The sequence below is a fragment of the Protopterus annectens genome, chromosome 5.part1 (genome assembly GCF_019279795.1).
Source record: "Protopterus annectens isolate FY-2018-M chromosome 5.part1, PAN1.0, whole genome shotgun sequence".
NCBI classification, from domain to species: domain Eukaryota; kingdom Metazoa; phylum Chordata; order Ceratodontiformes; family Protopteridae; genus Protopterus; species Protopterus annectens.
This window is the reverse complement of record NC_056736.1, coordinates 540,244,890-540,258,633: the sequence shown is the minus strand read 5'-3', so window position 1 is coordinate 540,258,633 and position 13,744 is coordinate 540,244,890. Positions and strand designations below refer to the sequence as shown.

The 13,744-nt window shown below is 39.1% G+C and overlaps 1 protein-coding gene across 1 annotated transcript in view; it reads right to left on the bottom strand.

Annotated features, from left to right (window-relative positions):
- MLNR (motilin receptor) overlaps nucleotides 1-13,744 on the bottom strand; it is a 373,900-nt gene that overhangs the window by 155,831 nt on the left and 204,325 nt on the right. The gene's annotated exons all lie outside the window — the stretch shown is intronic.

The following is a 13,744-nucleotide window of genomic DNA, read 5'->3' as shown; positions in this document are numbered from 1 at the left end:
AAATGCTGTTGACAGTATGTGCACAACTTGTGTGGTTGCTGAGATATTGCAAGTTGTTTACAAAACATTACAAATTCAATAGTGACTATGTTTACTGTGACTTATAAAATCCAGATTAAAACTTAGAATTAGAAGAATACTACCGCTATTAAAATAGTTTGTGCTGAAGAGTTTGCCATTTACACTTCTTAGTAACACATATGGTTCGGTGGTGCAGCGGTAGCATTGTCGCCTCACAGCAAGAGGTTCTCCTGTTCAATTCTCAGCTGATGCGCCTTCTGTGTGGAGTCTGCATGTCCTCCCTGTGGTCGAGTGGCCTTCAAAAGACATGTGTGAAAAGGCTTGCCGTAGTTGAAGGTTGGGCATGGAGCTGGCACCGTAAAAATCTACTGCCAATTATTAGCGGACTGGAGTTCCGCTGTGGCAACCCCTGAAAGAAAGAAAAACAAGTAACACATATGGTTCCAGTGATATGAATATTTGTTTGAAATGTGTGGACATAATTTGTTTCAACCAAAAGGCTTAGGCCCCGCCCATTGCAAGTTACAGTGCAAACTTCCAGAGCTTCATTGGAGGGAATGAGTTTTATAGGCAGCTATAAGGATCTCATGTTTGTGGTGGAATTCCGGAGATGGTCCAGGTTAATGTTTAACATCAACAAACAGAATTAATACAAGTGATAATAATGGAAGTAATAAAAGGGAGGAAATAAGAAAATGTGCAGAACTGGGATTTCAGGAGACTAGTTATAAATAAAAGGAAGACTTAGGGGTAGGGATGATGGGAGGGCAATATTTTGTTCTGTTTCTTTACAGAAGGGTCTTGGCCATTACAGTGTAAGCAATATAGAAATGAAAATGAAACAGGTAAAAGGCAGGAATCAGTGAAGAGAGTACCACTGTGCCCAGTGTGCCGACTATTCAGTCAATTAATCCAACGTTGGACTGGTGGTCTGCTTGACTCTTCATTTATATCTGCACTTCTGCACCTCTGACAGTGTTGGATTAATTGACTATAGCAAATTAAAGAATGAAATGAGTTATAATTATTGGCTAAAATAATATAGCAAACAGTAATAAATATTTTTGTTAAGTTTCAGTCTAATGCAGCTGAGTTAAGTACATGCCATTAAAATGTTTTGGAGCATAACTAAAATATGATTGTTCAGTAACTTCAACAGTGAAAGAGTAAGTAGCAGTTTATTTATTTGTTCATTTATTTGATTTGTTTACTTGGGTAGGTGGGCTGGTCCAAGGTCCCTCCTCAGCTATGATCAGAAAAAGTTAGTGCAAAGTTTCAAGTGCAACATTTACATCAAACGTAATAGCCACGATAAGACATTAGGAGCCAGATGTGCAAATGGATTGGTCCATATTCTAGCTGAGAAATGAAAAGTCCTTTAACAATGGATCCTATGGCTGATTGAGATAGAAAAGGAGAGTTTTTTTGTCCTAGAAGAGGAGGAGTTTATTTTTGCTCTAACTGTGGAGGTTATTTCTATGGTATGGTTGTATAAGCCAAAGACAATTAAAGAGTCAGGCACTTGGTGAATTTTCCAAATAGCATAATTTTGGTCTTGGAGGGGTTGAGAAATGAAGCAACCCAATGGTTTGCTGAGTGACTTATGAACAGTACTTTCTGGGTTAACGGCAAAAATACCGCTACAAATTAGGGACGTTTACTGAAGTATTCACGCAAGGATCAGTAGGAGGACCTTTACACTTTCCACTCTTTATAAATGACCTCTCTGGAACCTGCCACACATTGACTGCTTATTGTATGCAGAAGATACAGTAATCACTAGACCACATACATTATCCTATCCCTTTTCTGAAAAAAAAAACAAAGGAACTTTAATATGTTATGGAAGTAACGTAACAGTGCTATGTTAACTATAAACATACAGAAATGTATAATGAAGCTGCTTGGTACTTCCCAAAGATTAGTAAATACACACATTACAACTGTTAAGGATCCCAAAAGGAACTCATTAGCCTTGACAGAAGAGCAAACATACCTAAACCTAACCCTAATATGAAATCTGTTATTGTACTCTAGAAAAACAAAGTATTATCACAGCTAAAGGAGCCAAGGTACTGCCCATCTGTTGGCTGTGTAAACAAAGTGAGCCATAGCTGTTAACATACTTACTTCCAAGTCTACTATACTCTCTGCCAGCTATAACTTTACTGTTCCTGCAAAACATGTCTTTATTACAGACATGACACATCTAGTACCTAGCAGAACACTGCTGTGGTACAATACAAAAACACAATAATTAATTACAATAACCCTTAAACTTCTGCATGAAAACAAACTGATTATAAAGCATGTGGCATACTCTCTTAGAAGTCAAGGAGTTCAACTCCAAATATCAGGATAATAAGTATTGCCCTAACTAGCTCCTGCATGCTGTAGTAATTTTCCACATAAAATCAGAAAAATGGAAAAATTATCATATTTAAGGAAACAACTAAATCCCCGCCTATTAAATGACACCAAAATGCACTTGATTTTAGATCCAAGGTTAGTTAATAAGGGCAGTGGAGATGATTGCTAAGAGAGATACAAGAATCAACATTGCTGGATTTATATTATCAAGTCTTATTTAATATCATGTAGTAGATATACTAACCACAAGACTGATAAATGTGGGGGGTGGGGGGATGGGTAAGAAGCTATTCTCTTACTTTCAAAGTTGGGTGACCTTGGAGTTGGTACATAGAGTTATTCGGCTGTGGGGGTGTTAAGGGTTTCTCCCCAAAAAAAAAAAACAACTTTTTTTCCTTTTGCTAAGTTGACATTTTTTTTCCTGAAGTATGATTAAAATGTACTGAGTTAATTGTTTTGTACACATAGGCTTGATAGAGTAATGTTTCCTAAGGCACAAATGATGTCCACTTTACTTTGGAATACAGATGACATGCTTGCTGAAAGGCTGTAGGGTGTAAAAAAGATATATGAAGACTTTGGAAGCTTGCTCTGTTAAGAAGGGATCAACCACAAACAGAAGTAAAAAGAGTTTGCCAATATGTTTATTGCAATAAAGGAAAGAATAGAAAAATCTTCTTGTCAGTTCAAAAAGCTAAAATGGAAAAGGTAAAAACAAGAAATTCTGCCTTGGGTTATAATGATATAACTGCAGAAGTAATTCATTTAAGAAGGGCACAGAGTGGAGGGAATATCTTCTTATATTGCTAGGAGGTGGGGCAAATCTCACACCATGAACATTTCGTTGATCTTGTTTTGAAGCTCAGTTAGTTTTTCAACATTTGTCTTTTGACTTTGCATTCTTATGTTATAGGCCTGTTTTCTTGGACGTAATCATACTGTAAACACAAGTTTAAGTTTCAAGTGTGAACTGAAGTTAGTTCAGCTTTTCTATGCACTTCACTGTAATTTTTTTGACTTTATTGTGCTGAGCATTTCAAACATTATGACTTAACTGCCTTTATCAATTTTTCAACATTCTTTTTTCAGGATCATACCTAATGACATTGATGCAATGCGCTTCTATTACAGAAAGGGGCTTTATGTTCATTGTGACATTACTTTTTGGGATGTGTAAAATTTTTTTTGAGAAAGGGCAGTGTGCTGTTATGTTGAAATATTGTCATCCAAATACTGAAAAAACAGCAAAAGCTCATATGTGGAACATAAACCCATGTCCGTTGTTTTTAACCTTGAATCACTGAATATTTTGATTCCATCTTAGGAAAGAATTTCATTTCTAAGTACAACATAAATATAAGATCTGTCAAGTTCAAAACCTGACCAACATATTGCTATATTACACACATGATTCTGCAGTTGTGTATTTTGGTCAAAACCTTAACCTTTGGCTCATTTTATTTAAAACCACAGGTAGACTGTGGGAAGCATTCTGGCTTACATTCACATTTCTATCTCTCAGCCATAGGGTCCTAGGCTTAATCATGACCTCTTATCAATGTCTATGTGAAGTTTTGCATGCTCTCCCTGTGAGTGTGGGTGTCCTTTAGGTACCCATTTTGTCTCACCTCCCAACAAATATGCTTAACTGTCTAGAAGTTAATTGACCATGTATATGTTATATTTATCCTAACACTTGTGGTTTAGATTGTGGTTCAAAATGGGTAGAGAAGACCAGCTCACTTGATGGCTAAATATATTAAAAATGACATTTCTTGGAAATCTGTTAAAGAATCACTTCATAAGATTACACTAGAATGTTTGAAAAAACTTCACATCTTCAGCAAATGTTACCATTTTCTGCCTTCACATTTTGGTAGAGACATTTGTTCTGGATATGTTATAAATGTCACAGTTGCCATTTTTTCAAAATCAAGTCAAGATGGTACATGTGTGTGTGTGTGTGTGTGTGTGTGTGTCTGTGGGTGTGTGTGTGTGTCCCTGTGTGTGTGTGTGTGTGTGTGTGTGTGTGTGTGTGTGTGTGTCCCTGTGTGTGTGTGTGTGTGTGTGTGTGTGTGTGTGTGTGTGTGTGTGTGTGTGTGTGTGTGTGTGTGTGTGTCTGTGGGTGTGTGTGTGTTTGTGTCTGTGGGTGTGTGTGTGTGTGTGTGCGTGTGTGTGTGTGTCTGTGGGTGTCTGTGGTGTGTGTGCGTGTGTGTGTGTGTGTGTGTGTGTGTGTGTGTGTGTGTGTGTGTGTGTGTGAGAGAGAGTGTATGTGTACGCGTTTGTCTATGTGATGGATTATGATTTCATATTGCTCCTTATGTTTAATTTCCTTTCATATAGGTAGATCAATAACACATGCAAGCTGAAAATAGTGAGAGATTAGATATCCTCAAAGTTATACGTGAACATTGTTTTACAACCTTGTAACTTTACTTGTGTTTTTATGCTGTGAACTAAGTCTTTTATTACTTGCTTTCCTACTGAGCATGTTGTGAATGAGACAAATGACGCTTTCCACATCCTGAAATTTCTTCCATAAGTCATACATATCAAGAAAGAGACATTCAGCAAACACAACTTATTATTATTAATACCATGTATGTTTAGCACACACTAAAATACTTCTTCCTCAACAGAGCAGGGGTTCATAGCACTTATCTTGCTAGGGACGTTTTCTGACTAATCCATCTCTGTAGTTTAATAATAGGCTTCTCAGGAAATTAATGTACTGAATGAAGTAACTATATTAGCTTTAGGCTTGAAAGGGAACAATCAAACTTGAGCGACAGCCAGTGTTGTGTTTCTTACATTTCCTGGTTCATTGCTGCCCTATGTTTAGACACAGTAGGAAATTCAATTTATTTTAGTACTTTTTATTTATGGCCTTTCATAACAAAAAAGTAGAATAATTGTCCTTGTATTAATTACTGACTGATCTTGCCTGATCTGTAACTAATTTATAGCTTAAGCCACAATTAATTTCCTCTCACAGTAGTTCTCATGTGATTTTCTCAGTATGTTCTGTTTATGTTGATAAACTATTTAGTCTCCTTTTAGCTCTTAATGTCAAATGACAGTAGTTAAAGTGGGCATTAGGATAATGTTTCACTTTTTATGCCTCTCATTCTGCTTGCCCTCTAGTGGTCATTTATTGCATAAACTAGGAATGCATTTGACTTAGGAACTTTTTTCAAACAGAATTTTTATTGCCATTTCACTTCTATTTAAATACAAGAAAAGAATGACAGAAAATATACATACAAGCTACTTGGAATATCAAGTTTCAGTCATCCAAATATGATATACATAACATAAATCATCAATGTTAAGGTAACAATTATACAAAATTGTCTAATAATCAAGCTGCTGATAATGAGCTGTAAAACAGACATTTACATAAAGATAGTATACAACATATTGAAAATGTGACATTAAAACATTGCAACCAGGTATTCTAGTCTACCTAAATATACATTCTGTCTTGCACTAACTATGTACAATATATACATTGATGTCACCTTATTGTTCATCTTATATGTGTTTGCCATGACCTGTACACTGTTATTGAGTTAGGAACTTATCCATCCAGTGAGTGTTTATTTATTACTGTAGATTTCATGTATATGCTCTATGCCTTTCATACCTCTCAAATGTCAAAATTTTGCAGAATGTCCAGTTTTTTTGCCCATTTTTGGTCTGTTCCTCATAAAAATCTGTGATTTGGTACTTACGTATTATCGCAACCATATTTTGAACCTGGTGTAATTGCTGATATTATTGCAAAACGACTTTATAGTAAACTGAAAAGGGGTCTGTGCACTGAAAATCACTATTGTCTCATGTGGGTTCCAAATGAGGAACAGGAATAACAGCGAAATTCCTCTTCCTGGGTAGCGCTTTAGCACCGTAATGTAATGCAAAGGAAAAACAGCATTGAAGAGAAATAATGCACACATAAACAAGCCCAGATTCTTCCCCAGTGAAATGTGATTATCATACTACTTACTCTTACTGAAGAGTCATTTCAGAAAACCAGTTCCCAGCAAAATAGAAATCAGTGAACGGCATGTAAACAGCATGGGCTTTGTAGTCTGTCTTGAAACAAATCATGTTACAGTCGTCCGCAGCACTATAAATACCAAAATGCAACTTATAAACAACACATCAGTGCAGGGGAAAAAAAATAACCGATTGCACACCTTACTTCAGCCCTCCATGAAGTCAGCTCAAAAGAAAATGGGTAGAAATGTACATGTAAAGACACACATTAATCACAACCCTGAATAGCTGCTCTTACTGGCAAACTGCTACAGTATGCCTTAACGAAACTTCTCGTTCCCTCACGGTGTTAAAGGATGGTACCCATGAAGAGTATTTTCTCCATTGTTCCTTTTCTGTTTCACAAGCAATGTGATAAAATGTAATTTGGAGTTTACACACCCCATTTCACTGTAACATGAAGTAGTTTCTCTTTAAATTTAGCAATGCGGGCGAGTTCCAAATCTGGTTGCGATAATACGTAAGTACCGATACAGATTTTTCTGGATTGTTGTGACAAATCAGTGAAGAATGAATTCACTAAATAATGACAGACGTTTGAGATGCAGACTTTATATCCTTCAGAAAATGCATGGTAACACAAAACCTTTTATTTTATCAACGTTCTAAGTTTAGAATTTGTCAGTATTTTTGGAGCTTTGCCCCCCCCCCATTATTTTTGCTTTGTCCATATTTTTTGTACTAAGAGGTTGAGAGCTATGCTCAAGTTGCAGTCAAAAAACATCCCACTTATGTAGTTAACAAAAATAAAATAAATACTTGCATTTCATTGTTGTAGTTCCTATATTGCAAAAATAACTGAGCACTTAAAGTGATTTCTGACAAGAAGGCTACCAGTTTGAAGACAGTTAAAATGACGTGTGCATGATACAAGACTTTTTAGCTGTATCTTTGTATTTATTTTACTGTATATTTATGGTAAATCTTGGGTGGTTGGAAGTTTATAGAATGACAAGAATTATGTTCCTATTGAAGAAAACACATAGAGAGGACAAAACAAAGCAAAAGGGGGTGGGAGAGAAAGGGCAGGGTGGGGTAGAAGTTAGAATTGTTAGTAAATGAGTAAGTAAGTGTGAAGAGATAGAGGATGGGGTGAGATTTAGGTGATACAGCCTACAGAGATGCACACACACACACATACACACACACACACACACACACACACACACACACACACACACACACACACACACACACACACACACACACACACAGCCCTGGGGTAGTTACTTATATTGAACGTTGGTTTCATCGCCATCTCTTTAGTCATCAGATTTTGGTCAGCTAAGCAGACGTCAACAGGTGTGCAAGAATAGACAGTTACTGGGAGCTGGAGAATATGCTCTCTCCCCAATATTCTATGATCCTGACGTTAGTATATCTAAAATAAGCTGGTGTGCAATGGGTCTTACTGCCCTTCAAACAAAGTTATTCTTTGTTATTTGTTGGTAATTTTCAATGTGCCAAGGTTATTGTTCACTTCATGAGCAGTAGCATGTCACAGTCTGTGGTTTCAGCGTTTTTTGTTGACATTTTAGATATCGACACACACGCGCGAGCACACACACACAAACACACACGCACACACACACACACACACACACACACACACACACACACACACACACAAACACACACGCACATGTGCACACGCACATAGGGGTGCCATTCAGTTGATTAACAAAACAGCTTTTTCAGCATATTAAGCTGTCTTTCAATCAAGAGAAGGTATAAGTCATCAAAATCATAGTTGTACTGTGATTTGAGAGGCATATCCTATCAAAATGTGCCTTTCATTCTACTGTGAAATTGCACTGTAGTGGGGTTTAGTAATATTGTGTGATATTGGGCGGCACAGTGGTGCAGTGGTTAACATTGTCACCTCACAGCAAGAGGTTCTCTGGTTCGATTCTCGGCTGGGGTGCCTTCTGTGTGGAGTTTGCATGTTCTCCCTGTGTTCGCGTGGGTTTCCTCCGGGTACTCCGGTTTCCTCCCACATTCCAAAGACATGCATCTGGAGCATTTCTTCCTGGGCCTCCGCTGAAAACAGGCTCTGTGGAACCTAGTCGGATTTTCCCGGTCAACAAATGTTAAATAAATTGGAGGTGGTATTTATAAAGTTGCAGGGGTAAAATGAAAACATATTATTTATTGGTTGTTTGTTGGTGTGTGTGTGTGTGTGTGTGTGTGTGTGTGTGTGTGTGTGTGTGTGTGTGTGTGTGTGTGTGTGTTTGTCGTAATAGTCTGTACTGAATCACAATTGCTTGTGAATATCAATTGCATGTGGAGAATGTGTGGACTTATATAGTAATGTGTGATGGAATGTGAATGTGCGATTACTTTTTATAATTGATGATGATACTGTCATTGATTCTTTAGATATGTTAATATATACTCACTGTGGTGTCAGGAGGGGGTACCAGCCTAAAGAAAGCATATGTATATATTTTTTACCTTTTTATCGCAAACTGTTGGCACCTTTGTAAACTATAATATCTGTTTTAATCTGTAAATTGTGTGCAGCCTTGTGACTTTTCTCTGACTGTAAAAACAGATGAATGGAAAAGAAATGCACAGAAAATGTATTTGAACTGTAAGAAATCTATTTGGAATGTAAAGTGTGACTCAGGAAAGACTTAATTGGTTGCATATAATTTAGTCACATAAGGGTTGCTTCAGTGAATTAGCAAGTCATAAAATGCAAATAAATTGTTTCAAAGTACAAGTCTCCAGTACTGTCAAGAGATGCAGACATTAATATGGAAACAGTTAATAGATGTTTATCCTTAACATAGTCCATTGTTCATCTGTGAGACAAAGAAAGCTAATGCAAGCTGACGTAATGTAATTATACTTGTTTTGTGTGGAAATGTAAAATGACAGAATATGATGACCCTGGTTTTTGGACTGTAATGCTAAGGAAAATAATTATATATTTGAATCTGAAACCAAGGAACTTAGTCTTGCTGAAGGTATTGGGTGACCACTTCCCTGTAAGTTTGTTAACTGCAATTTCTGCCTTTTACCTTCTAAGCAATTATAACAGTATGGATTTAATGCTCTTTAAGCTATAGGCAGTTAGATTTAATGTATGTATCTTAGGTAGAAGTCTTTGATATATGTGTTAGAAACAGCATTTAGAACATACCTAGAGCCTGTTTAGTGCATTTTTTGTGTTGCACTTAATTTAAAATAAATTTTTCTTAAAATTGCATTTTACCTGCCTCTGACCTAGCACACACATTTATTGCACTGTTCTGACTAGTTTGCTACTTGTGTGTCTCTGCTATCCTTAAACAAAAAAAAAAACAAAAAATCTTGCTATTTTCCCACTTTCTATAATTAAAAAAAAAAGTTCAGTTACAGAGTTGCTGTTCTGAACTGTTTGTAAGTTTCTTGGAGGCCAGTGCTTACTTGGGCTAAAGGGAAGTCTCTGTGTTCACCAGTGGCAGTGGTTAACACTGAGCAGCCTGCCTGTCCCTGTAGGAGTGGTTACTGCCTAGAAACTGTAGTTTTATTGGCCATTTTGGGTCAATTCCAAACTCCTTGATCTCTCTCTCTTAAAACCCTGCAACTCTCTTTTTGCGCGGTCTTGCGCACAGAGCAGCGTCGGGCAGCGCCGGTTAGCTGGGGTATACTATACCTGGCTCCACAAAGTCTGCGCTGCAAATTTTCCCTTAGAACTAGGCAAGCCTCAACTCAAGTGCTTCAGATCAACTGCTGTTATTTTGGCACTTGCATAACCCAAATCAGCACTTGTCCAAATCTCCTACACAACACTATTATTTTCCAAATCTCCTAGACAGCACTATTATAATACAGCATAAGACCCTCGATTGTCCGCAAGACAAGTGAAAGTTACTTTTCCAAGCATGTCCAGAGGTCAGCTTCAGGTGTAATCTCCAGTTCATCTGGTGGAATTGGGCATCCTGAGGCAATGTCACAACTGCCTCATGTATACAGACAACCCTCTCGTTTTACCTCTAGACACAAACACTTGTGAGAGATGCAAATACACAGCCAGACTGGAAGCTAAGTGCTCTCAATCCATGACTGTAATAGACAGTCAAGAGGAGAAGAGACACACTAGCATCACACCACCAGTCACACATGGATCTACAAAACAAGCACCGGCAAAACATACACACAAATACACAGAAACATATTCGGAGGCACTAGGTACCAATCTGAAAAAGAAACAGTGCCCTCCAAAGCAGACAAGCAAGCAACATGCACCTCCAAACACAAGCCAGAAAACACATAATTCACCTCAGCAGTGTGCCTCATGACAGCCCCTAAGGCAAAACACCATACCCAACACGCTAGTAATAGGAAATTCTATAGTAAGGCACACAGATGTTCCACTCACCAGGCTGAACAAGGAGAAGGTTACTGTCAGCTGCCTGTCGGGTGCTAGGATCCGCCACATAACACAGGCACTTAGGTCACTCCAGAACAAGTACAAGTATGACGCTGTCATTGTACATGTTGGTGTGAATGATCTAAGACGTACCTCCCTGGACTACATGAAAAGAGACATTGAGGAGCTCTCTGATCATGTAGCCCAAGCTGGTATGACCCTGACCTTGAGTAGCATACTACCTTCACCTAGAATGATACCACAATACAAAGACAAAATGATCAATTTCAGCAATTGGCTAAGCTTCTGGTGTCATTCTAAGGGGATCCAGTGTCTGTCTGCCTGGGATGACATGATAGACAAGCCTCGCTGTTTCACCAGAGATGGTTTTCACCTGTCACCCCTAGGCTTTTGAATACTGGCCAAAGCTCTTGCTGTCCCCATAGTGCCTTTTTTAGGCAAGGCTCAAAGGAAAAACCAACCACTGTAACCAGCACAGGTAACCAAAAACTAAGGGTAATGCTACTCAATGCCAGAAGTCTCAACCTCAAAATGCACGCACTCGAGACACTCCTCAGTATGTAGAAAATCGATGTTTGTGCAGTGACGGAAACCTAGTTCAAGGCTCCAGAGAACACCCCAGCACTACCAGGTTACAATTCATATCATACCTTCCGGCCTCAGTTACCGGATCACAGTACAAAGGGCGGAGGTGTATCCATATTCATCAAGGATACCCACATCTCCAGGTTAGTGATGCAGCATGATGCCCCAGAGATCATCCATGAGCAACTATCAGCAGGCAAAACCACATTTCAAGTCATAGCCTGTTATAGATCGTCCACCATGTCCCAAGATGCTCACTCAGCATTCCTTGAGGCATTGGAAAATATAAAGGTCCTACCCAATACCATAATTTTGGGTGATTTCAACTACCCTGGTATAGATTGGGTGAACTACTAAAGTTCTAACTCCTATGCCCAGCGGTTCATAGAATTTATAAATTCAAATGCCCTTGAACAACTGGTATGTTCTCCCACTAGAGGGGACAACATATTGGATTTAGTCATCACAAATATGGATGCCCATTGTACCACACCTGTTATCACTCCCTCTCTGGTCAGATCAGACCACAAACTGATAACCCTAGACATCCTCACCCCTCCACCTCCCCCAGTCAAAGAAACCATCGTAAGAAACCTTTCCAAAGCAAACTTCAAACTACTTGCATCAGAACTGGAAAGCTTCACTATTCCCTTGCAGAAGGATAATGATATCCAGGATGTAGAATCCTACACCAAGGCACTTTATATACATCTTCAGGATTGCATGGACTGTGCTATCCCAAATAAAACCAAAACTCCTTCCTCAAGCAAGAAGAAACCAGTCTGGTGGACCCCGGCCATAAGCAAACTATACAATAAAAGGAGGAGACTTATACAAAAAAAAAGCCAAATCTCAAGTAGAAAAATCTTCCCTGATCAGCTTTAGTAAGAAATTGAGGGCCCTCATCAAGTCAACTAAAGCCAATTTTGAAAAGAAAGTTGCCAAGGATGCCAAGGATAACCATAAGGTCTTCTATGGTTACGTCAAAAACCTAAATGGCAACGCTCAGGTCTGTTCTGAGCTAGTACAAAATGGAAAAAATACACTGACCCCACTGACATTGCCAACATCTTGGCTGACAGGTTCAGTGCAAATTTCTCCCCTCCCCTTATTACTATTCCAGGGGATTGTGTAACTCCAATTATTACTGATACATTGGTTAATAAGGCTCTATCTAAAGCTAAAAACACTGCCTCCATGGGACCAGATGGTGTCCCAGGCTGTGTCATACGCGAGCTCCAAAATTAATTAATCCCGCATCTGAATACCCTGTTCAGTCTCAGCCTCTCGACAGGATATGTGCCCATAGAATGGCGCACAGCAACGGTGGTTCCACTGCACAAGGATGGGCCCACAACTGACCCTGGGAACTACCGACCAATAAGCCTGACCAGTCTGATCTGTAAGGCAATGGAGCGAATCATTATGGAACTCATAAATGGAGAGATTGGAAACCTCCAAACACTTGACCCCACACAGTTCGGCTTCGTCAAGGGCAGATCATGCCTCGTGAACCTGGTGGACTTCTTTGAGACAGTTACTCAGGCTATAGATAAGGGAAAGGAGGTACACATAGCTTACCTTGACCTTGCTAAAGCATTTGACACCATTCCCCATTTGGGCATTATTGATAAACTCACCAACCTGGGCATAAACCCTTACATCACAAGATGGATCACAAAATGGCTCTCAGACAGATCCCACAAAGTAAGAGTTGCAGGATCAATGTCCGAATCCAGACCAGTAATGAGTGGTATGCCTCAGGGCTCTGTCCTGGGGCCCCTCCTGTTTGGCATATACTTCTCTGACGTACAGGCAAACACTGAAGGGCTGTGGCTGACCAAGTTTGCAGACGACTGCAAACTGGGTGCTATAATAGAGTCTCTGGCTGACATGGATATCTTCCAGAAGGGCCTTAATGAGACTGATGCATTTTGTCAAAGCCATGGTCTCAAGATAAATGCTAAAAAATGCGTAGTAATCCCCTTTGGAAAAAACAGAGTACTCGCGAACTACCACATAGGAGGTAACCCCATGAAATCTGAAGTAATAATAAGGGATCTAGGGACCCAAGTAGATAGTCAGCTTTCCTTTGATAACCATGTTGCCAAGGTGGTTAGAAAATCCTTCTATGTGACCCATCTGATCATGAAAGGGTTCGCATCAAGATCTAAGGATGTAATGGTGCCCCTCTACTCTTCCCTCATCAGACCCATTATTGAGTACAATGCACCAATTGGTATGTACCTGGCTAGGCAGCTCCAGCAGCTGGAGAGACCACAGAGGTACCTCACTAAGAGGATTACTGGCCTCAAACAGTTGCCC